Below are 25,672 nucleotides of genomic sequence, written 5' to 3'. Positions count from 1 at the left end.
GTAACATGCCAGCCTTTTGATGAATTTACTTTGTGATCTTGTTTGGTATTGGTATCTGCTGACCTTCACATGGGCATTGTTATAGGCCTATGGCCTACCTGTGTGTCACATGTATGATATTGTGTTATCAGACTTGTCTGCCTAATCGCCTCTAGGTGTTGCTTTGTACCAAATAGAGAATAGCCATCTTTTTGTCCTACTCGACCTTCCGTGTATATCCATTCTTATGGTGAGACCTTTCACTGGCTGTGGGTGTTCTGATTGCCCTGGCAGCATACTTGCCTCTCAGGACCTGCCCCAATCCCTGATTGTACACATTGACTTAAATGTAATTGACATGTGGCATATCCTATGCCTGGCAATGTTATGATGTGATATGGATGTAGACATTGTTAATGTGTCCTGCTGATGTTGGGTAATGTGTGTTATATTGGATTGCCCTGTTTATCGTATCAATGTCCTATTTGGTCCTCTGACTGTGCAGATGTATTTCAGTGACCAGTTGCATGTGTCCCCTCCTCAATGCTGTTGTCTGAGCAGTATGACATTTGTGATGTTGCCTTGTTAGCCAGGCACGTGAAGGACCCTGACATATGCAGCATGTGTGTCCTTAGTGCTGTGTCGCTCCTATTGCTGTTTACTTTGGCTGATGTATGTGACAATTATGGGCATTGACATATGAGTGTACTGGGGCCTTTGTCTTGTTTCAGGAGATTGTTGCACATGTCATCCTCACCCCCTAATTTAGGTATGTATGTTCCATGGGGAGGTTACTGCCATTGGCTACTATAGCTGCTCAGAGGTGTTAGTGTCAACCGTTGTTGTAGTTACATTGCAGTTGTTTTTTTGGCTAGAGGATTGCTGATAGGGCCCTAGTTAATGTAGGAGATATTTTGGCTGACGAGTGCCAGGATGTAAGTTTGACGTAGTGGCCTTCCCTCCTGTCGAGGCTTTCCCTTAGCTCCATTGTTGTCATGACAGGATGCCCCCATGGGACTGTTGTTGGTGTTGTGTTATGTTGTGCCCCAGCTTCTGTAGGTGCAGGGCATGCCCCCCTGCCATACCCTTTTACCCATGCCACTCCATGTATATGCTGACTTACATGCAATGTGTAGTAGGTATTTACCCCCCTGCTTACAGTCAACATTATTGTATTTTAAATCCCCATACAACTTACCCTGCATGTGCGTTGTCTCGTGGTAGTCTGCACTGTCCTGTCCTTGAATCCCTGTGACGATCTCCTCAGGGATGACGGCTGCGACCATCTCCTCCATGTGGTCCAGGGCCTCCTGGTGTGCTGGACTCCCACCTCCAGTCTGCAGTGCTGCCTTCCTGTTCCTGGCCATTTTTTCCTTTGTCCTACGTTTGCAGTCATGCCAGCGTTTCTTACACTCGGTGACTGTCCTGTGTACTTCAGCCACACTGTTGATCTTGTCAACAATTTGTTGTCATATGGCCTCTCTCCTACTGATTGGCAACTTAGAGGTGATGAACAGTTGGTGCTGGTGTTCCGTCACCTCTTTAACCAGGATTTCCTGCTCCTCTGCACTGAAGCGACACTTTTTTTTTTTTTTTCTATATATGTCCTGGTTCTTGTATGGATCATCCTGGCTGGTTCCTGGTCTGCTGTCATCTTCCTGGGGTCTGTAGTGGCATCTGGGATCCATTTTGGCTCTCCTCTGCTGAAAGGGCAGTGTTCGCGGGTATTTTTGACGCTATTGCGTAAAAAAAAAAGGCTCATATCCGGGTTGCGGTGTCGTAAATCGACCCACAGTCATTTACGTCGCGTTAACGTCGTTTTCCTTTAAGACTTGACGCCACGATGTGCATAAAAAAAAATGACTCCCACCTGTTGATTGTGCCGCCGTGCGTCAAAGTATAAATTTGATGCCCGCATTGCGCATCGAAATGGCGTTAGCCGGCGGTAACATTTTTGACGCAAAACTGCGGCGGCGCAGCTTTGCGTCAAAAAGTATAAATATGGCCCTTAATGTCAGTGTAATCACCACTCAGTATGTAATTCCAGTTCATCCAAAGCAAGACCAAATAGTTGAACCAAGAGTAACAGCTAGATCCTAATCCACACTTTGATTCCTCCAAGATACATGTTTTAATGATGCCTTTAGCTGATCTTGTTGGGAGGTAGGTCATTAGTTGTGTGGGCCGCACAAGTAATGGGTCCACATGCGACAACCACTGGGAACCAAACACCCCATTGTACCGCTTGACTCTCATAGGGTAGCGTTCCAGAGCAGTCCAAGGCTTACTCAAGGGAGGTGGTGCAGGCTAGTAATCCCCATTTGTGAGCACACAAGCATAACACTCAATAAATGATTGTCCAGTCTGTGCTTTTCCTTTTGATAAAGTAAAAGTACATTTATTATACACACACACACTACTCAGTACAAAGGAACAATTTACAAATATACAGAAATTTATTAAATTACCCTTGGATGTCATTGTGTAATCTCTCATGTCTCCCTGAGGGGGAATACCATCCCACAACCCACCTGGCAAAACAATCCCCTGTATCCCAATGCAACATTTGATTGTAATGTAGATCTACCTGCCCACTAAGTGGCTGTCAGTGTCATTACTCAAATTAGCAACAACAAGAAACAGGTAGAAACATGTTTAAGCAATTTAAAGATTAGGATATTTTTGGATTACTTTCAAATTACTCTTAATTAAAATTCAGATTATTGTTGATTAATATGGCAATACCATCCCACACCCCTAGAGGGCACAGTCCCACAAACCAGAACAAAAGTCCAAACAAGGTTGTGTTTTCTCTAGTGTTGGAGCCCTTGGGGGGTTACAATTCCTTGGTCCCACCCTACCTAGGGTGGGGACACAAACTGTGCTGGGGGGGAGGTTGCGCTGCTCCTGCAGCTCCTTCTGTCCACAGGCACTGGTTTGGTGGTGGCCCATCTTCCTGGGGGCACCACAAGCTGGTTAGGGGCCTAGACCTCTGCTGGTGCCCCGCAAAGCATTCTGGGGCAGGCCGCATACCAAATAAGCACCTCTCCCGCTGAGCACGGGAGAGCCGCGATGCTGCCAGAGCTGGTGTTCTGCCTGGGAGGTGCCCGGCCCCACCCAGACATCCGGGACTCCTTTCCACCTTGTTCACAGGAAGCGCGACAGCACTACCCGACTTTACTGCGGCTGCAGGCTGCCCCAGGATGGGGTCTAGGGTCCGTACCCATAGTGGCAAGAGGGATGCACGACAGCGCCCCTCATCAGGTTGAACGGGCCAGGCTTCATGGGGCTCCGGGATGGGGTCCCGGGCCCCTTCTTCTTCCATAGGGGGAGTGTGACGGTAATCCTCTGGATCCTTTTCCTCTTGGGGCAGCCCTGGGCTCTGGCCCACCCTGGGGGCACAGTCTGGAGCAGCGGCAGAGCGTCATGTGCTTCATCACTGCCTCTGGAATGGTCAAAGGTCGCAATCCTTCTCCCCTTAAAATCTTAGGCCCCCAAGGGCTGATTTTCCTCGTTCCGGTGTTATTTCGCTCCTGGTGACAAGCCCTTGCCACCAGGAGCAGTCTCCTTGGGCCTCCTGGCCAAGAATGGTCTCAGATTATAGGAAGCCAGTCCCACTGACTCCCCGCACTAGCCTTTCCTCTGGGTGCCCTCTTTTCCTTCTGGGCAACGTGTTCTCCTTGTGCTAGCCCAGTCCTTTCCCCAACTAGTCCTCAGGAGGTGTAAGGGGGCCAGTCAGGGGGTTCTTCCTTCCAGTTGCCCATTATGCCCGTCTGCAGTCTCAGTATCCAGCAGTGAAGCACATCCAAGAGAGCGAGCTCTCCCCTGTGCATGACCTTTTAAGTGGGGGCGGAAGTGTCCAGCAGGTCTGCAACTCTGGCCTATCCAGATGTGCCACATCGCTTTCTTGCCCCTGTCCCCTCCTTACCGCACAGCCTTCTTGGATAGCTCAAAGTGGCAACATCCAAGAGTTAGTTGCCACATGTGCTCTGAAAGTCTCAGCCCCTCCTACCTGACATTCCTCCCAGGACCTTTCTGGCCTGCTCTTGGCACGGAATGACAGCTGGCTGATTGATGCAAGGCCCAGCTCAAGCAGCTGGACAGATCAGTAATTGGTGCTAATCCTGAGGTGAGTCAGAGAAAAAGGACATTCTTGGATGACCCATAAGTTGTACCACTATGCTCTTGTAACCTACTGCATTATTCTTTTCCTACACGTTACAGTGTACCTTGGTGTGACTCTGGTCTCGGTGAACCCCAGAGAACTGGAGTTGATCACATGTGACACACCTTAGGCCTCCTACTATTGCTGCGCCACAGTGGCCTTTCCTGAGCAAGGCGGCACCGGCGGTAAACATGCTCAGTTCATTTTACCTGTGCGTGAGTCCCCGCCTAGGAGGCTCCCTCATAGTAAAAGGTCAAAAAACAGGTGGTCAAAAAGCAAAAAATCAGGGCAGACCTGATGGTCAGAACTGGCCTCTAACAGATTTATAGAGCCTGGTACTAGTGGATAGCTACAGACCCGAAACAAAAGCAGACTCCTCTTGACTCTAAGCAAATGTGGGCCTGGGAAGCTAATGAGTAAGGCTACAGAGAACGTAGGGTATTGCACAAAATAACAGTTAACCAAGAAAGGCGGAACTGACTAAGAAAAGGCTACTATTAATTTAGCTCTGATCAGAGAAAACAGGAACCCCAGCACGTCTGCCAGTTAACCACAAGGATATCTTAATGCATCATTGATATGCCTATATTTGTATATGCTTTTTTGTTTATGGTAAATAAATATACCTTTTTGCTATTTCATTACCCTTTCCTGAATGCAACTTCATGAATTTCTTAAGTGCACGATTCTAGTTCTCTTGATTTAGTCCATGCCCTTAATGGTATTAGCCACGGCACTTTACCAGGTTTGCCACACTCCTCTGAGAGACACCCCACCTTCCCAGTTTTTATATCCCACTTAAAGCCCTGTCCTAAAATATCCAACTCTTTGCTACTAAAAGTACAAATATGGCACAGTCCTTCCTAGGGGTTGACCTCTATGAAGACTGCGGCTTTCTTCTTCGCAAGGCGAAGCAATCCGAAAGTGCACAAATCTACTGGCCTGTGCAATCAGACATCATGAGCACACACTCATTCAGTGAGACCCGCCCTTTCTGGATTCAGGCCCTTGAATACCAGCCGCAATCCGTCTGATCCCACTCTGTACCTGCACTGTCTGCCAATTGCCTCTGTGCCTATTTGTCCGAATTCACAGGGAAACGGAATAAAACTCACGCTTGTAAATATTCGTCTACTAAACAGTCACCAGAACAGTCAATAGTGTGCTGCTATTTCACAGTGCAATAATTTCTGCGGTTTATGTGCAGTTCCAACCACCATAGAAACGTTAAAAAAGAGACACAGTCACCACCACCGATCTGGACGCTTTTTCCACTGTTAAATAACGGAGGGTTGAGTTGTATCCCGCACGCATGCACATTTCTCCCTTGCAATTTACATGCAGACGTTTGTAGTGGGTGAATAACGCACCGGTCCAAGATTTTGTAAGATTGTAACTAGTAATTTAGCATGTAGATTAAATAGGAATAGCAAAAATTAACAACAATTAAAGGATCAACCCACTGAACCTTCTTGCATAAATTAGGAATTTGTCACCCATATATTACATATAACTCTTCAGGTATCTTACCATTTTTATACAATGTAATATACATTTTTGTAGCAGTTCCTATAATGTGTGAGCTGTTTTAAATTGCAATTTATTTATGACCAGTTACTACAGAAAACTGCACAATCACTTTTTCCCTGTTCTTAGTTGTTTTAGGGATACAGTATGTAAAAATAAATAGTGCATTAGATGACAATCATTAAACGGCACCTCCTGGCAATTAACCTCAAGACTCCTCCTCTTTTCTGTCAAAACACCCAGATCACAGTCCTCTTATTTCACCTGGTATTTCCCCAGTGGGCTGGAGCCTTGGAGGGCTGCTCTTGGGCCTCTGTCACTTTCAAAAATATACCAATATCAACTGTAGCAGACACAAGAAAGGTACAAGAGAGAGGGAGAGAGGGGGTACGGGAAGGAAGTGTGAACGTCCTCAGATCATCAGATAGGAAGAAGGGAGCGAATGAGAGAAATAACGGATGGAGAGGAAGAGAGCAGTTGTACATGGAGATGAAGGGAGTGGAGCTGATTTGACCATTTTTGCCATGGCTGCTTTTGGTTTCCTATTCTGGCCCTTGTTGACAAGGGTTTTACTGCCTAGATCGACCAACAAATGTAAACAAAGGTTGCAAAACAAAATTAGGAAAGCTGTCTGGCAATCTATCTTCCTACCGATTGACCTAAAAAAGACTGAATCTGAGGGGCAGATTTAAGAAAAGTTGTGCTGCATTCAATGCAGCACAACTTTTCTAGTGCCCCCCTACTGCAACCATGTGAGCGCCGTAATTCATATACAGCACACTGTGATGCAGAGTAGAGGTAAGAGCTATTGATGTACTTTGCGGGACTAGCGCCAAAAATGTTGGCGCTAGTCCTGCAAGGTACATAGAGGTCCATTTTAACAAATGGCATGTCTCCTTTTAACACCTGCTCTGAGCAGGTGTTAAAAAATGCAGCTAAAAATGGCTCAAAAAGTCTTTTATATTTGTTTGCTCCATTTTCTCAGCCCCTCCTAACAGGGTAACAGAGGAAGCGACCTCTGACCCTGGTTCTCAGGCAGGTCGCTCCCCTCACCGCCACGCAGCCTCCAGTGTGACCGCTCTTGCTCCTGTGCCCTGTGCTCCTGTGCCCTGACTGCCTTTTCCCGCCTCCAGTGACCTAGCGCCAGCGTCCTCTTCGTTTTGTGCCCGAGTGCCTGTGTCCGCTCTTTTTTTCTGTACCCCGAGTGCCTGTGCCCCTGGTATTCTTCCACTGTACATTTTACCTTTTTGCCCTTACTGTGTACTTTTTTTCTTCCAGCCTCGCCGCGTCACCCCATCGCCGCCCGTTTTTTTTCCTGCCGCTACACTCCGGTAGCTCCGCCCCCTTGCTCCCCATTGGCCGCCCCGCTCCCACCTCCCAGCTGCTCCTCCCTCCCTCTTCCCCTCATATGGAGGGCGCGCAGCGGCCGCGCCGCTGGCGCGCCAAAGGCGCTCCAAAGGCAAGCCCGTCTGCGCCCGTCCACGCCTGGACAGCGCCCAGCGCCAGACCCCCTGGCCCCTGCCGCTGCGAGCCTACCCGCCGGACCTACGAAGCCGCCACCCTCATCGCACTCAACACCGGCCGGATTCCCGGGTGCTGCTGAGCCGCCCCAACACGCATCCACGGACCCTTCATCTGCCAATCCTGCAAGTTCTCCTGCATCCAAACCCGCACCGCACCCGCCAAACCAAGCACCAGCAGCAACCATCTGAAGTGCATCCTGCTCAACAACCGCTCCGTCCACAGACACGCCGTGGAACTCTGGAACCTGCTCGACACCACATCTCAAGACGTCGCCTTCCTCACAGAAACCTGGATGAACGCCTCCTCAGCGCCCGACATCGCCATCGCCATCCCGGACGGATACAAGATCACCCGGAGGGACCGCGTCAACCAAACAGGAGGAGGCATCGCCATCGTCCACAAGAACACCATCCGCATCACGACCAACTCCGACGACACCCTCACAGCCGCCGAACACCTTCACTTCCAGATACACACCGACCCCAAGACCACACTCAGAGGCACCCTCATCTACAGACCCCCAGGACCCCGCACACAATTCAGCAAAGACCTCGCAGACTTCATCAGCCCACACGCCCTCCTCTCCGCTGACTACATCCTCCTAGGGGACCTCAACTTCCACCTGGAGAACATCAACGACAACAACACCACCACCCTGCTGGACAACCTCGCCAACCTCGGACTCAAGCAACTGGTGAACACCCCCACCCACTAACCCGGACACACGCTGGACCCAGTCTTCACCTCCAGCAAGTACATCTCCTTCAGCCACTCCACCGGACTCCACTGGACAGACCACAGCTGTGTCCACTTCAGCTTCAGAAGAACCACGACTCACCACCACCCACAACAGGCCCCCCGCAGGAACTGGAACAAGATCACCACCAACCAGCTCTCCACATCACTGAGCCTGAACCCCCCCGGCAGCTCAACGGACCCCAACCAAGCAGCCAACAACCTCACACAGTGGATCACCAACTGCGCCGACCACCTCGCACCGCTGAAAAGCCATCCCACCAGACCCAACAACAAGAAAGCCCCCTGGTTCAACAGCGACCTCAAGAACTCCAAGAAGAACTGCCGCACCCTCGAGAAAACCTGGCGAAAAAACCCAACTACAGACAACATGACCGCCCTCAAGCACGCCTCCCGCAAACACCACCAGCTGATCCGCACCACCAAGAAGACAGCATTCAAAGAACGACTAGACAACAACGCACACAACAGCAAGGAACTCTTCAACATCGTCAAAGAGCTCTCCAACCCAAGCGCCAGAAACAACGACATCACGCCCTCACAAGACCTCTGCGACTCACTCGCCTCGTTCTTTCACCGCAAGATAGCCGACATACACAACAGCTTCGGCGCACAGACCACGCACCCAACCACCAAACCAACGCCCCCCAACACCACCCTCCGCGCCTGGACCCCGGTCAGCACCGAAGACACTATCCACACGATGAACACCATCCATTCCGGATCTCCGACCGACCCATGCCCCCACCACGTCTTCAACAAGGCCGACTGCATCATCGCACCCCATCTCCGGGACATCATTACCTGCTCCTTCAACACCGCCACCTTCCCGGAGAGCTGGAAGCATGCCGAACTCAGCGCCCTCCTGAAGAAACCCACAGCCGACCCCACCGACCTCAAGAACTACCGCCCCATCTCGCTCCTCCCGTTCCCTGCCAAAGTCATCGAGAAGACCGTCAACAGACAGCTTTCCTCGAGACTAACGGATCCCTCGACCACTCGCAGTCCAGCTTCCGTGCCAACCACAGCACCGAGACCGCCCTCATCGCAGCCACTGACGACATCCGAGCCCTGCTCGATAACGGGGAAACAGCGGCACTCATCCTCCTGGACCTCTCCGCAGCGTTCGACACTGTCTGCCACCACACCCTAGTGCAACGCCTCAGCAACATCGGAATCCAAGAGAAGGCACTAGAGTGGATCATCTCGTTCCTCACCGGAAGAACCCAGAGAGTCCGCCTCCCCCCGTTCAGTTCCGAGGCCACCAAAGTCATCTGCGGCGTACCGCAAGGATCGTCACTCAGCCCCACCCTATTCAACGTCTACATGAGCCCCCTCGCAGCCATCACACGCCAACACAACCTCAACATCATCTCCTACGCCGACGACACCCAGTTGATCCTCTCCCTCACCAACGACCCAGCCACCGCCAGAACCAATCTGCACGAAGGGATGAAAGACGTAGCCGAGTGGATGATGAATAGCCACCTGAAGCTGAATGCAGACAAGATGGAAGTCCTCACCCTGGGATCATCACCCTCTGCCTGGGACGACTCCTGGTGGCCCCCTGCACTGGGCAGCGCACCCAAACCAACGGACCACGCACGCAACCTGGGCTTCATCCTGGACTCCTCCCTCTCGATGACCAGACAAGTCAACGCTGTTTCATCATCATGCTTCAACATCCTACGCATGCTCCGAAAGATCTTCCGATGGATCCCCACCGAAACCAGGAAGACGGTCGACTGGACTACGGAAACACCCTTTACACCGGAACCACGGCCAAACTACAGAAAAGACTCCAACGCATTGAGGAACGCCTCCGCACGCCTCATCCTCAACATCCCTCGACACAGCCACATCTCCGGACACCTGAGAGACCTGCACTGGCTCCCCGTCAGCAAGAGAATCACGTTCCGTCTCCTCACCCACGCACACAAGGCCCTCCACGACATGGGCCCCAGGTACCTCAACAACCGCCTGACCTTCTACACTCCCACCCGCCAGCTACGATCGATCAGCCGTGCCCTCGCCGCCATTCCACGCATCAGGAAAGCCACCGCGGGAGGAAGATCCTTCTCCTACCTGGCAGCCAAGACTTGGAACTCCCTCCCCATCCACCTCCGTCTGACCCAAGACCACCTCTCCTTCAAGAAGCAACTCAAGACCTGGCTGTTCGAGCAGTAGCGGTCCCCCCCTCCCCCAGCGCCTTGAGACCCTCCGGGTGAGTAGCGCGCTTTACAAATGATTGATTGATTGGTTGAGGAATGCATGCATTGCACCACTTTGTAAATTTGTCACAGCGATTTTTGAAGCCTAACACCACATTACGGTAAAAAAATGACGCTAATGTGGAGCTAGAGCTTCAGAAATCTGGGCCTAAATTTTCAAGGGCCTGAGATTAAGGGCCAGATGTACGTTTGCTTATGGATTACCACCAACTTGAATTTCGTGGTACTCCAAATGCTTTGCAAATTGGGCCATTTGCACACAGAAAAACGCTTGGTACATCTGGACCTTTATTTACTCTTATGGCTCCTGTAGATTGATAGCCATGCACAAGAATCCTACAGATGGGCTGAGTCAACTGGCATATAATCATACGATGCCTTGTAAAAGAGCAACTTCAAAAGCTTTGCGAGCCCCCTTCACCCTTGCAGGAGCATACATTTTTGTAATTCTTTTAGTGCACCAGACGTCAGCATTGGGTGACATTTATATTCATATTTAAAAGCCTAACATAGAGAAAAAACTGCATTGATACGTGTTTTAAAAGTATTCAAGTTTATATTTTAGTACAGTGTACCTACCAGAACTGACAATGTGCTAACATGATTTAAAACAATGATTAAATATATTTTACTCATTAGAATGAACTATTATTAGTAGAAATCAACATGATTTATAATGATTTATTAGTTTAAAGTTACTTGTGCATAAAAATAAACGCACATCTCTGTCATACTTAACGTGATGCAATAACCAAGATTGCAATCATTAATTAAATGCTTTTACACATTTTGATTATATATTAATAATGCTGAAGTCATTAGTTTGCATAATATTTGTGTTGTATTAATGACAGTATTACTGCATTGTATTTCTTGTGTTAGCATATCTAGGCCTGCAGTCTTCAGGCCCGATTCACAAGGGTAAACTTAGACCAAAAGTCTAAATTTAGACCTAACATCTAACTTTATTCATAGCAAAGTGAGAATTTTGGTCTATGTTTAGACTTGATCCAAAAGTCTAACTTTCTACTAAGTAAAGTTAGACGTTATGTCTAAACTTAGACTTTTCGTATTAATTTCGACTTTAGGCTTGATTTTACCTTTGCGAATCGGGCCCTTTATATTTGTAGCAACATAGAATGTTGAATCATTTTCTTTCTCTCTAACATGAATTATTTCACTAGATTGTTTCACGTGATTTGTAGAGGCCTATTGTATTATGTGTACGTCTTACATTGCAGTGTCCTTAAATGTTTCAACATTAGAACCTGATGACTGAAAGTAGAGTAGTACTATTGTTTAACAGATCTGTTCTCATGAGAAAGGAGAAAAAACGTCTGTGCTATGGGAAGGTACGTGGATTGCAACAAGTGATGTACAATTGTTATACTATCGGGCTCACACAGAAAGGAAAGGTGACTTCACACTAAACCTAGGAAGCTTTCTGTATGTTGCAAATTTAACTTGTGCTTTATGTTTTATTGAATATTGCCCTTTTTGCGTAATGTGGACTCATCAAATGGACCAATCAAACTGATTTGAGTAATTCCAAGTAAGGGAAGGACTTGTAAGTTTTAGTGGCAGTCTCCTTTAGAATCGTGTTCTGCTAACTTGTCCCATTACATGGTTCCTGATTTCCATGTGCAGCCCGTGTTTTGCACTTTCCTCCGATGGTGCTTTTAATGAACTTTGCTCATGATCTACATGCTTTTCTGACAAAACAGATTTGAATGCTGAACCTAAAAGAGATATATTCTAATGCAAATGTTATTTCCGCTAACCTGCTTTTCTGAGTAGAGTTAGCATGCTGACACCTGCCTCTTTTATTTTATTTTTTCTAATTTAGCCTGAGATAGATGCTTTTCCAAATTATTTTTTTCTTTCTTTTTCTGACTTTTGCCCGCATGTAGACCTCGCTCCCACACATGCTTGTCCTAAGTTTGTTAGTAGTAGGGAGGACCTGTGTCAAAATCCCTGAATTCTGAATCTGTGCAATTTGATTTGTCTAATGTATTGACCACCGGAATTGAAATGTGTTTCTGTCTCACAAGTAATTGGTTTATTAATATGCATTATTATTTTTAAATGTCTAATGGTGTTGCTGTTGAGTAGATTACACTTTTTTTTCAGATTTGGTCAGCCTATGGTGTTCATTTACTTTTACAATTTGATTTTGCGCACAATCCATGTGACTTTGGCTTTGTGGTTATAAAATAACGCTTTGAAACTCTTACTGATTGGAGTTTTCTTCCGTGGCCCAGTGGGTCATGGTGTTTACATTTGTTGTTTGGGTTTGAATTGATTGTGAATGGTTACCACACTCTTCACTGAGTGAAACAATCCATCAACTAGAGGGAGAAAAAAAGGGCATTTTTCGAATCCTGCGAAGGATGAGGAAAACGGGTTAGCAAAAGCTGGTAACAGAAGACGGTCAGTCTCATAAGGAGGAGAACCAATTATTTGATGAGTGTTAAGGGTGACAAATTTGATAGTTGAGTTGTTCTATGCTTAGTTTGAGAGGTTGATGAAGGATCAGTTTTGTGTTACAAATGGACAGTGGATGTGTAAATAAGGATTTGCACTTGCAGTACTTTTCGCTATAAATTGCTGTGAAGTGTTATGGTGTGAGGTGCTTGTGGTGTTGTCATACTCAAAGTGAATGTGGCACTTTGTGCTCAGAAATATCTGCAATTGTTGTTGTTGTCGACGGGTCCGTCGTGGCCTACGACTCCGTGATAATGCACAAGTATACGGAGACACTAGGTTAAATTATTGTCTGCAGTGAGGTGTTGGTCAGGAGGCACCATTGACAATACCAGTAGTTTTCCTTGAGTGAGTGTGGGTTGCTGGTTGGTATTAAGTGAATCCTGAATGCACTTGGAGGATTCGTATCAACCAGGGTGAGATTTGCAGGTCAAGTCTTACTTGTACAATTGCGCAAGCCACAGTCAGATATGTAAGCCATATAGCTTTTTAAGCGTTGAAATACTATCTGTAGTGAGCAGCCAGGTTTTTGTTTTTTCTAGTGCTCGCAATATTTTGTATTTAGTGTATGTGTGAATTGTGTCAGAGGCAGATGTGAAGTGGCTTGCAGCTGCTGAGTGAAATGACTGTAAGTCAGATGTATTGCCCTGAGATTGGTCGGTTAGTGAGAAGCTGCACACTTATTGGTGGACAATGTGTGCAAAATGACATTTTTCAAAACTTTATGAAATGCACTGAGAGGAGATGTGTTTATTCCAGCTTGGAAGGGTGAACAGACAGCATCCGAAGGACCACAAGCATATGACGTGGCAGAGGCAAGAGAAGTTTCTGCATGCATTTGGTTTAAACAGTGATGTAAGATCACTGAGAAAGAGGCTTTATTGGCTTTTCCTACTCACTGAACCATTAATTTGAGAATTTTAGAAACTTTGAGGACAGTATTGTGCAAATTAAAGCCTCCTCCAAGACTAGCACAATTTGAACCTCTTGCTATTTGCAAACATGTTGCGAGACAAAACGAAACTGAATATTTTCAGAACAGAATGAGGAGAGCAGAGAAGAAAAGAGCAGAAACTAGATGGGATGTGGAACAGAAAATGTGGAGAAAATAAACAATAGATGGGGTGAGAATGTTTCCAGCTATTACAAAAGAAGGTCATGGTGGTACAAAACCTAAAATGAAAAGGAAGCTGTTAGAAAAGACAGAACAGACAGCATATGAGACTAAAAGGATAGCTGCACATGCTAGTGACTCTGAAGACAAGTTTTTTAAATCAGATTTTAATGCCATATCATTCAGTTGTGAGAGTAGTTCAGAATGTACCCCCAAATGTGCCCACAGCTCCAGTTTCACAGAATCTGATTCAGGTAGTCCTGAGTACACCTGCCAGTTCATTGATGCAGGTACCCAAAATGTATCCTGCAGTTCCTGTTGTTAGTACAGCACAGCAAATTATGAGTCCAGGCTTGAATCAGATGGGATCAACATCTAATGCGACTGTACCTGTGCTAAATTTTAATAAGAGACAGACAATGCCCATGTATTCTCCAGTAATGATAACCCAAAACATTGCCCCAAATCCATAGGACAGACTTTCAGAACAGTATTATCAGGTACAGGAATGATGATTCTGCAAAACCAGACAAATTTAACAGGACCCAAAGCATTGACAGTTGACCCACTGTATGCACCAGGTGATACTGTAAGTAGCTTCGAGACCCCAAATCCAGGATCTGCAGTGGTTTCACTGTGCAACACCCAGAGATCAGTATATTCAACTAACTGGGAAATGGAAGGATTAGTTATGTCTATTTCAGCATAGACCCCATGTGAATTGCAGATCTCAATCAGATATTAGATCAAACAGGTCCAATAATAGATATGAGATGTCCTCCAGGAACCCCAATTTCGCACATGCCCACCCTCAGAACAGATTATAAGGGTACCTTGTAATACTCCACAGAACATGACACAGGGAAACAATATCAGTTTGCAGTGATTTTCAGCACAGCAGTTGACTGAGTGGTTAAACAGTCTGAGTGGAGCGACGGGAATGATAAACAGCAGTGTTAGAACAAAAGAGACCCCCAGAAAGAGACAGGACAGTGAATGTGTCCAGATTAAAATTAGAATTAGACAAATTGATGTAGGGAACACTCAAGCTGGAACGATTGGATACTTATACCATTGACAAATTGTGCTTCATGTGCAAAGATGTTACACACCATGCAGGACAAAGGTATGAAAATTTAATGGAATTGGTCGAAAGATATGAAATGGATTTAGACAAATCAAAACTCTTAAGGAAAAATTACAGATTAGAATTCAGTTCAAAGAACATTGCAAACATGAGATCATCAGGCATGAGAATGCACATTAATGACTTAGGCCCTCATTACGACCCTGGCGGTCAGTGATAAAGTGATTTTCTGGGGCGGTACAAACACCATCAAAAGCCTGGCAGAAACATATCACAGAAGAGGAAGGACTCACCATTGGAGACACAGGGAAGAAACACGCCGCCATTGGAACCAGAACTGCAAGTCTTTCTGATGATCTTCTACATTATGCTCCACCTGGAACAGCAACGCCAAGCAAAGTAACAAGAATTTACGAAAATGATTATAATAAGTCCAACAATAGCATTAAAAATGCAATTTACACACTAAACAGATCTGTACATGTGTATAAAAAAAGGGACACTGCCCAGTTCATAGTTCACAGGGCCCACAGGGACCACATGGCCACAGGGCACAGTCCAAGGCCCCACTCAAATCCTGCAGCAATCCAGAGAGCACACTGCATGGGCATCAGTTGGCAAATAGGCAGGCAACTCTGCCAGATGCTGGAACAAGGCTACTGGTTCTGGAGGGGGCAACATGCCCTGTACTCTTTGTCCCGGGGAGTGCAAGGCTACAGTATCTCGAGTGCGTGTCTTCCCCACTGGTTCTGGAGGGGGCAACATGCCCTGTGCTCTTTGTCCTAGGGAGTGCAATGCCACAGTCTCTCAAGAGGGTGAATACTCCACTGGTTCTGGAGGGGGCAACAGTCACTGTGCTCTTTGTTCTGGGGAGTGCAAGGCCACAGTCTCTTTAGTGGGTGTCATGCGAACTGGTTCTGGAGGGGGCAACATGCCCTGTGCTCTTCGTCCTGGGGAGTGTAAGGCCACAGTCATTCAAGTGGGTGTCTTGCACACTGGTTCTGGTGGGGGCAGGCTACACAGCAGCCCTTGGAGGCTGGACTTTATGGCATCCTCAGGCAGCGATGGCTGCACTGTGGTGCTGGTTGTGGTAGGCTCCTGCTCGGTCCCTGCACACTCAGATGGCTGCAATGTGGTGACGGTTGTGAGAGGGTCCTGCTCAGCCTGTGCACCCTCTGACAGCTCCACTGTGGTGGTGGTTGTGGGAGGCTCCTGCTCAGCCCCTGCACCCTTTGATGGCTGCACAACCACGGCTGGCAGTGGGGGCCCTGTGACAGCTGCTGGTGGTGGCGTTGTTTGGCTGGCAGCTTCTGCTGGTGTAGATTGCCTCCTCTTCTCCTGCTCATGGGTTGGGTATCCCTTACCCTTCCTGGCACTGGTGGTGCAGGCTCCTTCCCCTTCTTTGCAGCTGATGCAGGCTCCTTCCCCTTCTTGGAAGCTGGTGCAGGCTCCTTCCCCTTCTTTGCAGCTGTTGCAGGCTCCTTCCCATTCCTAGCAGCTGGTGCAGGCTCGTTCCCCTTCTTTGCAGCTGCTGCAGGTTCCTTCCCCTTCAGTATTGTTGGCCTGGAATCCTTTCAACCATGAGTAGATGGTGCTACCACTGGGCCCATGGAATGTTTGGCTGAGGTGCTTGGCTGAGTCCTTGCTACCCTGCCTGTACGTCAGGACAGGGGTTGGGGGGTAGGGAAGAGGTCAATCTGGGAAAGGAAATGCTTTTTAGGGACGTTGGGATGGGAAGAGGGAGGAGTAATGGGAGTGGAGGATGAGGGAGTGGTTTTTGGAGGTGGTTTGTCTCCTGGATTTGGGTGCAGGTGCATGGGCTGTATGCTGTTCTGAGGTGGAGGGCTGTTGGGTGTCTAAGTGCTTGCATTTGTGTACTTTAGGAGGAGGGACAGACTCAGTGGGAGAGGACACGGGAGACGTGTGCATGGATGTTGCGGAGGTGTCTGCCAGTGAGGTGTGTGTTCTGCTTAGTGCGGTGATGCTGGTAGTGGATATTGATGTAGTGCATGCAGGTGTGAGTGTGGATGTAAATGGATGGGAGGTGGAGGAGGAGGAGGATGAGGTGGAGGAGGGGAGACAGTGGAGATAGTGGATGTTGTCGTGTCTGCAATTGAATGGTGTTTGTGTGAGTGCCTGTGGGATGAATTGTGGTGCTTGTGTTTGCCTGGGACACTTGTGTGTTGTCTTGTGTGCATACTCATTTGGCTGTGTGCTTAGGATGGGTTGGGGTTGAGGAGAATGGGACTGGGAAGTGGAAGATGTAGTGGTGACAGTTGAAACGGGGGCAATGGCTGCCATCAGAGAGGAGGCCAGAGCCTGAATCGATCTCTGTTGGGCCGCCAATCCACCATGAATGCCCTCCAGGAATGGATTTGTTAGCTGCATCTCGGCTGCCAGCCCCAGGATGGCATTCATAATGGTTGTTTGCTCTACAGAGATGGATCTCAGGAGGTCAAAAGCCTCCTCACTCAGAGCAGCAGGGCTCACTGGGGCAGGGCCTGGGGTGCCTGGGGCGAAGGAGATGCCCACCCTCCTGGGTGAGTGGGCACGGGGAACTCGCTGAGGAGCTAGTGGGCGGCTGGTTCTGGTACGGGGGTGGAGGCTGTACCTGCAGCTGGGGTGGTCACAGAAGTGTCCGCCACCACCAGGGAGCTCCCATCGGAGGAGGTATCAGAGTCTCTATTGTCCCCTCCAGTCTCGGCCGTGGTGTTCCCCTCGCTCTCCATCCCACTGGTGCCCTCACTGTCGGTGGACTCTGCATCCAGGGTCCTGTGGGATGCAGCTCCCTCTGTCACCGGTGCCTCTGCTCATCTGCCAGATGATGCTAATGTACATAAGGGGCAGGGCAAGGACAGGATGACAAAACAAGTAAGGGGGGACAGAGGCAAAGGATACACTGGGTAAATGACTGCACCAACACTACAGTTGGCATACACAGCACCCTCACACACAAGAAACAGGCCTATGCACTATGCATGGCACTACCAGTGAAATGGCTAGTCACCAAGGAATGAGGAAGGGCACACACCACCAATTGCAGCACCCCTGGGACCCACACAGCCCTGACCAGTAGTGAATACTAACAAGCTAGGTAAGCAGTATTTCACATTCAAACCCTTAGCCACCAGAGGACCTACGCTGCTATGTTTGTCCTGGCCTAGGGGCACCCACTGACACTCAACCACCACCCGGATACCACCCCTCCAGCCGTAAATTGTAATGATAGCCACTGTACTCACCTCCTTGTGGCTGCTGTCATGCCCTCAAGCCCCCATCCAGCTCAGGGTAGACCACTGCCAGTATGCAGGCCATCAGGGGGGTTAAGGTCCGAGAGGCACCCCTTCCTCATAGGGAGGCCATCCCCAGCTGGACCTCCGCAGTCTTTCGTGCCCAGCGTCTCAGGTCCTACTGCCATTTACGACAGTGTGTGCTCCGCCTGCCATAGTCCCCCAGGGTCCACACGTCTTGGCGATGGCACACCATATTTCCTTCTTTTGATGGGCGCTGACATGCAGAGGCAATACAGACAGGAGAACACCATTAGACAAACAGTCCAACCAGTCACCCAAATGGCCCACCATACCTGTTTCCATCACCATTGGCACACACATAGCCCAGCCCACAACATGTACACCGCCAAGAGGACATCCACACACCCCCTCACAGGAGGCCTTCACACACAACTCCAAGCATTCATGTCACATGCATCGTGCACAAGGTGTACTCAACTGTTGGTCTGGAGGCCTATACAGCAGGCCGTACTGGGATAGGACCCATCCACCATTTGCTCTAACTCCTCAGAAGTGAGGTCTGGGGCCATTTCCCTGGTCACACGGGCCACAGTAGGTTCCAGACACAGGTCACAGCAGCACATGCAGTGTAGGTCCTCTCTTATCGAAGGTCAGGAAATAAGCGAGGAATCCAATAGAAAATGGCAGTCACATCTGCGGCGGTGCGTACCATCACCGCTGGCGTAGATCACCATTGGCCACTGTACCCCATAGGGCCCAATAATAACCAATGAGGATTTGCACGGTGGTTCACAACCGCCTACCGCCACGGTGCACTATGTCAGCGGCATTACCTCACTTCCACCTGTCCCTCCACTCAGGACAGGCAGATGCCATTTCATGGGGGGTGAACAGGCCTATCGACAACTGATGCGTCACAGGATAAATAGGCACCTACTTCCACAAATTACATGCAATTGCTATCAGTTTATCATTTCCTGGCAACTGGTTCTTTCCAAGTGACAGTGGGCTTAGAAGCAGGAATGTCACAGCCAATGTTCTCAACTGTGCTAACAAGAGTGTTGTCTGCCCTGATCAAACACATGCAGCTACATTGCATTCCCTCAGGTTGAGGATTTGGCCATTGTAAAGGCCGGATTCTATGCAATGAGATATATCCCCAATATAATTGGTGCGATTGATGGCACACATATTGTATTTGTGCCCCCCCAGAATGAACAGATGTTCAGGAATCGTAAGAGTTTCTACTCCATGAATGTGCAGATGGTGTGCTGGCAGACCAGTACATCTCCCACGTCACTGCTTAGTATCCAGGCTTGGTGCAGGATGCCTTTATCTTGAGGAATAGCAGCATCCCAAATGTGATGTCCCAACTACAGAGGCACAGGGTGTGGCTAATAGGTGAGCCCTGATTCCCACCCAGTATATGTTGGGGTATGCCTATGGTGCGGGCCACATAGGATAGTGTGTGGCTAAATGTTGTCCCTCAATATTTGCGGGTGACTCTGGTTACCCAAACCTATCATGGCTGCTGCCCTCTGTGAGGAATGCCAGGACAAGGGTAGAAGAACATTATAATGAAGCACATGGGTGAACCAGAAGGATCATTGAAAGGACCTTTGGCCTCCTGTAGGCCATGTTCCGGTGCCTCCATCTAACAGGTGGATCCCCCTGCTACTCACCGAAGAAGGTCTACCAGAGAGTAGTGGTATGCTGCATTTTGCACAACCTGGCCCTCAGATGCCATGTACCTTTCCTGTGGGAGGAGGAGAACAGAAATGCCCCTGTGGCAGCAGTGGACCCTGAGGACAGTGAGGATGAGGAGGCATAGGATGAGGATGTGGACAACAGAATATCTGTGATACGTCAGTACTTCCAATGACACACAGGTGAGACAGTGCAACTTTACATTTCTATGACTTTGGTTGTATTCTGTGTGGCATTGGCATGTTGGTATTTCCCAATTCTTTGCTCACTAACTGTTAACTCTGGATATTCATTTTGCAGATGTTAGTGATATGACACATTCTCCTGGTGTGATCACCACAGCCAGCTACAGGTAATTAATTCTATGCTCATTCTATGTACAGTTCATTTGCAATGGTTGTAGCTGTTTCAATCAATACAAATTTGCAATATTTGAAATACTAGTAGTCGATTTTTATCAAAGGGTGTTTATTGTAGTGCTAAAATATAGAGGGAAAAGTGCAATGGAATGGGTTGATGATGGAGGAAAGTCCAGGGTATTGTTCCAGTCTGTTTGTAGCACAGGCACATTGTCCATGGGGACATAGGAAGAGGAGCAATGGCAGTTCAAGGTGGACAAGGTGACAGAGTGGGACATAAGGGGGACAATCAGGAGAGTCTCATTTCCTGGCGGTGGTCTTGGCAAGTGTCTCTGGCTTCTATCTGGTTCGCAGGGAACGTTGGTGGGGTGGATCACCTTCTGCAGGGGGAAAGGTGCTGGTCGCCTGTTGGTCCTGCGGTGGTTCTTCCTGGCCACTAGCAGCAGCGGAAGTGGAGGGCTGTTCATATGACTGGCTAGTGGTAGTGGCCCGCTGGTGTTATACTGCCTCCCTCATAATGTTGTCCATGTCTGCCAGCGCCCCTGCTATGGAGATTGGGGTGTTGTTGATCGCCTGCAAGTCCTCCCTGATCCCCTGATACTGTCCCTCCTGCAGCCACCTGTTCTCCTGCACATTGTCTAGGATCTGGCCTATTGTGTCCTGGGAATGTTGGTAGGCTCCCAGGATCTTGGAGAGTGTCTCCTGGAGAATCGGTTCTCTCGTCCTGTCCTCCCCCTGGTGCACAGCACTCCTCCCAGTGTCCCTGTTGGCCTGTGCCTCTGTCTCCTGAACGGTGTGCCCACTGCCACTGACCCCAGGTCCCTGATTGTCTTGGAAGCAAGGTGTGGGCTAGGTTCCCTGTACAGGTGGGCACACTGCTGATTTACGTGTCCTGGGGACAGAGGTGTGGGTACGCTGGGTGGGTGCTGTGGTGTTGGATCCTGATGGGGAGGCTCTGTGGTGGTCTGTGACTGAGCTTGGGTGACCGACTGTCCAGTGGTCCCTGGTGGGCCAGGTAGATCATCCAGATCCTGAAGTCCAGATTTACTGTCATCACTCTGGGCCTCTTCTGTTGGGGGACTGGATAGTGATGTCACCTCCTCTCCAGTGACATTGGCTGAAGTAGCTGTGGGGATGTAAATGATGTATTATGCTTCAGGTGTCTGACATTTGTACTTCTGTAGCTTCCCCTCTATTGTTGTTGTTGCCCTGCCAGCTTTTGCTTGTGTATGTTGGTGTATAGTGGTTATGATAGTTTCACTATGCTGTGCATGCTTTAGTGATGAGTGTCCATGGAGGGCTCTGCATTGGTACAGCATGCAGAGCTTGGCATTGGGATTAGTGTGATGTGATGGTGGAGTGTGTGGGATGGAGTAGAGTGATGGGAGTGAGGGTGAGGGTGTGTGATGGCATGCAGGTATGGGGGTGGTAATTGTTAAAAGTTGACTTACAAGTGTCCAGTCCACCTCCAGGCCCTCAGGATGCAGTATTGCCAGTATCTGCTCCTCCCATGCTATGAGCTGTGGGTGTCCAAAACCAGTCCTCTGTATAGCAAGCTGGTGTCTTGCTGCTATGGAACATACCTTCTCCCGTGGGTCGTTCCACCTCTTCCTGATGTCGTCCTTTGTTATGGAGTGCTATCCCACGGCGTTGACCCTGTCCACGATTCTCCGCTATAGCTCCCTCTTCCTTGCTATTGATATCTGCTGCATCTGTGCTCCAAATAGCTGTGGCTCTACCCTGATGATTTCCTCCACCATGACCCTTAACGCCTCCTCAGTGAAACGGGGTGCCTTTGTGGTGCCATGGGTGTTATGTGATGTGTGTTGGTGAGGGTGTGTTGGGTAATGTGGTGGGGTGTGTGATGTGGGGTGCGTGAAGGGTGTATGGGTATGAGTGGTGTGTGTGTGTCTAGTTGTCACAGTGGTCTTGGTGTCTGTCTGATGGCAATGATTTGTATTCGTAAAGGGTTGGGGATACTGTGGGTGTGTGTTTCATAGTTGTGTGGGTGTGGTGTGAGTATGGGTGCCAGTTGTGTGTTGTTTGAATTGTCCAATGTGGTGTTGTTTTGTCTGTCGGTGTCCATTGTGAGTGCAGCGGTATGTACCACCAATAGTTTACCACCGTTGAATGCCTGCCGTGGTGATTTGTGGGTCATAATGCGATGGGTGTTATCCTGTTGGCTTAACGGTGTAGGTTTTGAAACTGCCACTTTAGCACTGACCTTTGGTCTGGCAGATTTGTGTGTGTGACTGCATTCCGTCAGATTGGTGTGTGTGTCATAATATGGTGAACGGATATTCGCCAGGACGGCGGTAAGATGGCAGCCGTCAGCATAGCGGTAAGCGGCATTTACCGCCAATGTCATAATGAGGGCCTTAATCATGAATATTCAAACATGGGGAGCTTTAGATAAATGGGAAGTGAGATGGGCAGAGAATAGTTGATGACAGTGTAAAAATGCTACCAATGAGGGAGATTCTGGGTGGAAGCTATAAACTTGTTCCACGGAGCAGAAGTGACAAATTGTCATTCACAAATGATTACCTGAGATTGAGGGAGAAACCAATAGCATGGTACAAGTTGTTAAGCCATTAATTGTGTTTGACTAATGACTTTGTGTTTCACCATTGCGCATATAAGTTGCTCAATGTTCATCAGGAGCACATTACATTCTGTATTCAGTTTAGCTGCCTATTGGCTTTAACATGGCGTTAGACATTACATTTGGTATTTAGGTTAGCTGCCTATTGGCTTTAACGTGGAGTTAGATATTGCAGTTGAGACATTGCAGATGAGCTGTGTTTTTCCAAGCTGTGTTTTTCCACATGGTTGACAAAGCTGTGTTTTTCAAATTGAATTCATACGAACCCTAACGTGATAAGAGAGCGTATATTTGGTGTTTTCCTTTCTGCTCAGCCTTGGGAAGAGGAGAGGCCTAGGAGATCTGGCCAATCTCCAATGGCTTGTTTTATTTCCCGAGTCTGAGAGGAAGGAGCAGGCTTTTTTTATGGTGGCACTGGGCAGCAGCAGGGGGGGATCATCCAGGACTTCAGTCAGGAGCGGACGTCAGCTGCCTGTCTCCCGTTTGGGTGGAAAGTCTCTTTCTCACAGTTGAACATGAGTCATCAACTTGAAGATAGGAAAAATATGACACGCAGTGATAGGCCCTACGGTGATGCAATTTTGACTTTTATTCTTTGCGTTGAAGTTATGCTATAATATAATCACATGTATTTGCTGTGTGCATTGCAATTGAGAAGTACTTTGATATATTTTGCTTTCATAGCTGTGACTACTTTTAAATGTGTGCTTCCAACCTACTAATCTCGTCTTTCAGGAACCCTCGTGGTGAAGTAATAATAATAATAAATGTCTTCTTTAAACTAAGAAGTGCATTCCAGAGAAGTTTTGTCAACTCAGTCATAAGATAAGAGAAGGAAAGCAAAACACAAGTAAACTGAGAGATTTGTGAAACTTTGAAAATGCCTCTGGGAAGATTTGAATACACTATTTGACATTGTGGTTCAAGTAAATTTGTGGGTAAAGCGCAAGCGGGGTGTTGATTGTCCAACTTGTGAACCGCAGAGAGTTCCAGTAACAGGTGCAGCATCTGAAGAGGTGATGAAAGGGTACTACAAAATGATCAAGTTCCAGAAAAACAAAGTTTTCCCAGAGGATGCTAAGTGGCAAAAGATTGACAGGACAGCAGAGTAGACAAAGGAGTCAATTCATGCTTATTATGAAAGATTGCTGCAAGCCTTCAAACAGCGTAGTGGGCCTGACGTTATTGAGCTGAACGACATGATTCATTTTGTGTTTAGATTTGTTTAAGTATTGAAACCTGAAATTAGCAGCATGATTCAGAATCAATCGATTTGCTGGCAGAATAAACCGATTTATGAAGTGCTGCAGTACGCTAGGTACTGTAGTAATGAAATTGAATTGAAACAGAAAAAGTGGAAGGAGAAAGTGATGGTGATGCAAATTAAATCTGTCCAGACAGGAGCACAGAGTCCTCAAGTGATGGTGAATGCTAGTGGGATGCAAGGTGTGCAATAGTAGATTAACAATGTGCCACAAATGTTTTTCTTTGTTTTGTCTTGAGCGAGATGGTTGTACACTTTCTGTTTTGACACAGTTACACGGAGGGGTCAGCAAACCAGTGGCTTACTTTTCTGCCACACTGGATCCCATAGCTGCTTCTTTGCCCAGCTGTTTAAAACAGGTGTCAGAATAGCCCAGTGGGAAAGCATTGTTATGGGCTACCCCCTGAACGTATATGTTCCTCATTCAGTCTAAGTCCTTTTGACACGAACTAAGTCCCAACATTTAACAAATGCACGTCTGACACGATATGAGCAGCTGATCCTTGGATCTCCCAATGTAAACATAGTGCAAAGCATCATTTTTTTATCCTGCAACATGACTGTCCAGCTGTGACTGAACTGTGCACCAAACCAAGACCTGATATACTAGATACTCCCTTAGACTATGTCATTTTTGTTGATGGCTGCTGTTTAAGAAACAATGATGGAAATCTGAGAGCAGGTTATGCAGTTTCCAACTCTCAGGAGTGATATAAGCTTCATGGCTTCAGGGAGTCTTGTCCGCCCAAATAGCTGAACTGGTGGCTCGTACTAGAGCATGCTGTGTTTCTGAATAGCTTAAAGTGACCATTTTCACAGATAGTCAACCCAGGTTTGGTGCCGTTCGTGATTTCGACAGTCATGGTCCACTGAGGTTTTATGATCTCTTCCGTTTCACCTATTCGAAATGGTGACAGTCTATCAGTTGCTGAAAGCAATACTGTTGCCTATGAAAATTGCAGTTGTGAAATGTCCAGCACACCAAAAGTCAAGTGATTACATTTTGTTAGGCAACACCTATATTGATCATGTTGCCAGATACTTTGTACTCCATAGCACCTCCTTTAATCATGAATGGGACAATGGAAGTAACACTAGTGAGACAAACCAAGGTTTCTTGATGATAGCAATTGATACACAGGAAGAGGTTAAGAGACTGCAGGAATGCAGAGGTTGGGGGTAGAGAAGACTGTGTTCAAAGAGACAAAGATGATGTTTGGGTTTCTAGAAGGAAAAGCAGTGTTGCCAAATAGTTTGTTACCATCAAAGACAATGTGTTACCATAGTCAGGCACATATTGGCAGAGGTGCCATGATTTGTACTTCAAGACAAACATGGTACAATCCCAGATTCAGATTGGTTGCAGACGCTGTGTGTCACAGATGTGTAACATGTCAACAGATTAATGCAGGGAAACACACTGTAGTGAACCTGAGCCACAAAGATAGATCAGGAGGTCCTTTCAATTGAATGCAACTCAATTTCATTTAGATGTTTGTGTGCAATGGATTGAGATATGTGTTGGTAGTGGTGTGTGTTTTTTCACACGCAGGAATGATAGCCTCACTATTGTTAAGCTGCTTTTAAGGGAACTGATACTTCAGTTTGGATTTCCA

The sequence above is a fragment of the Pleurodeles waltl genome, chromosome 2_1 (genome assembly GCF_031143425.1).
Source record: "Pleurodeles waltl isolate 20211129_DDA chromosome 2_1, aPleWal1.hap1.20221129, whole genome shotgun sequence".
In the NCBI taxonomy this organism is placed as follows: Eukaryota; Metazoa; Chordata; class Amphibia; order Caudata; family Salamandridae; genus Pleurodeles; species Pleurodeles waltl.
This window is presented reverse-complemented; position numbering follows the sequence as displayed.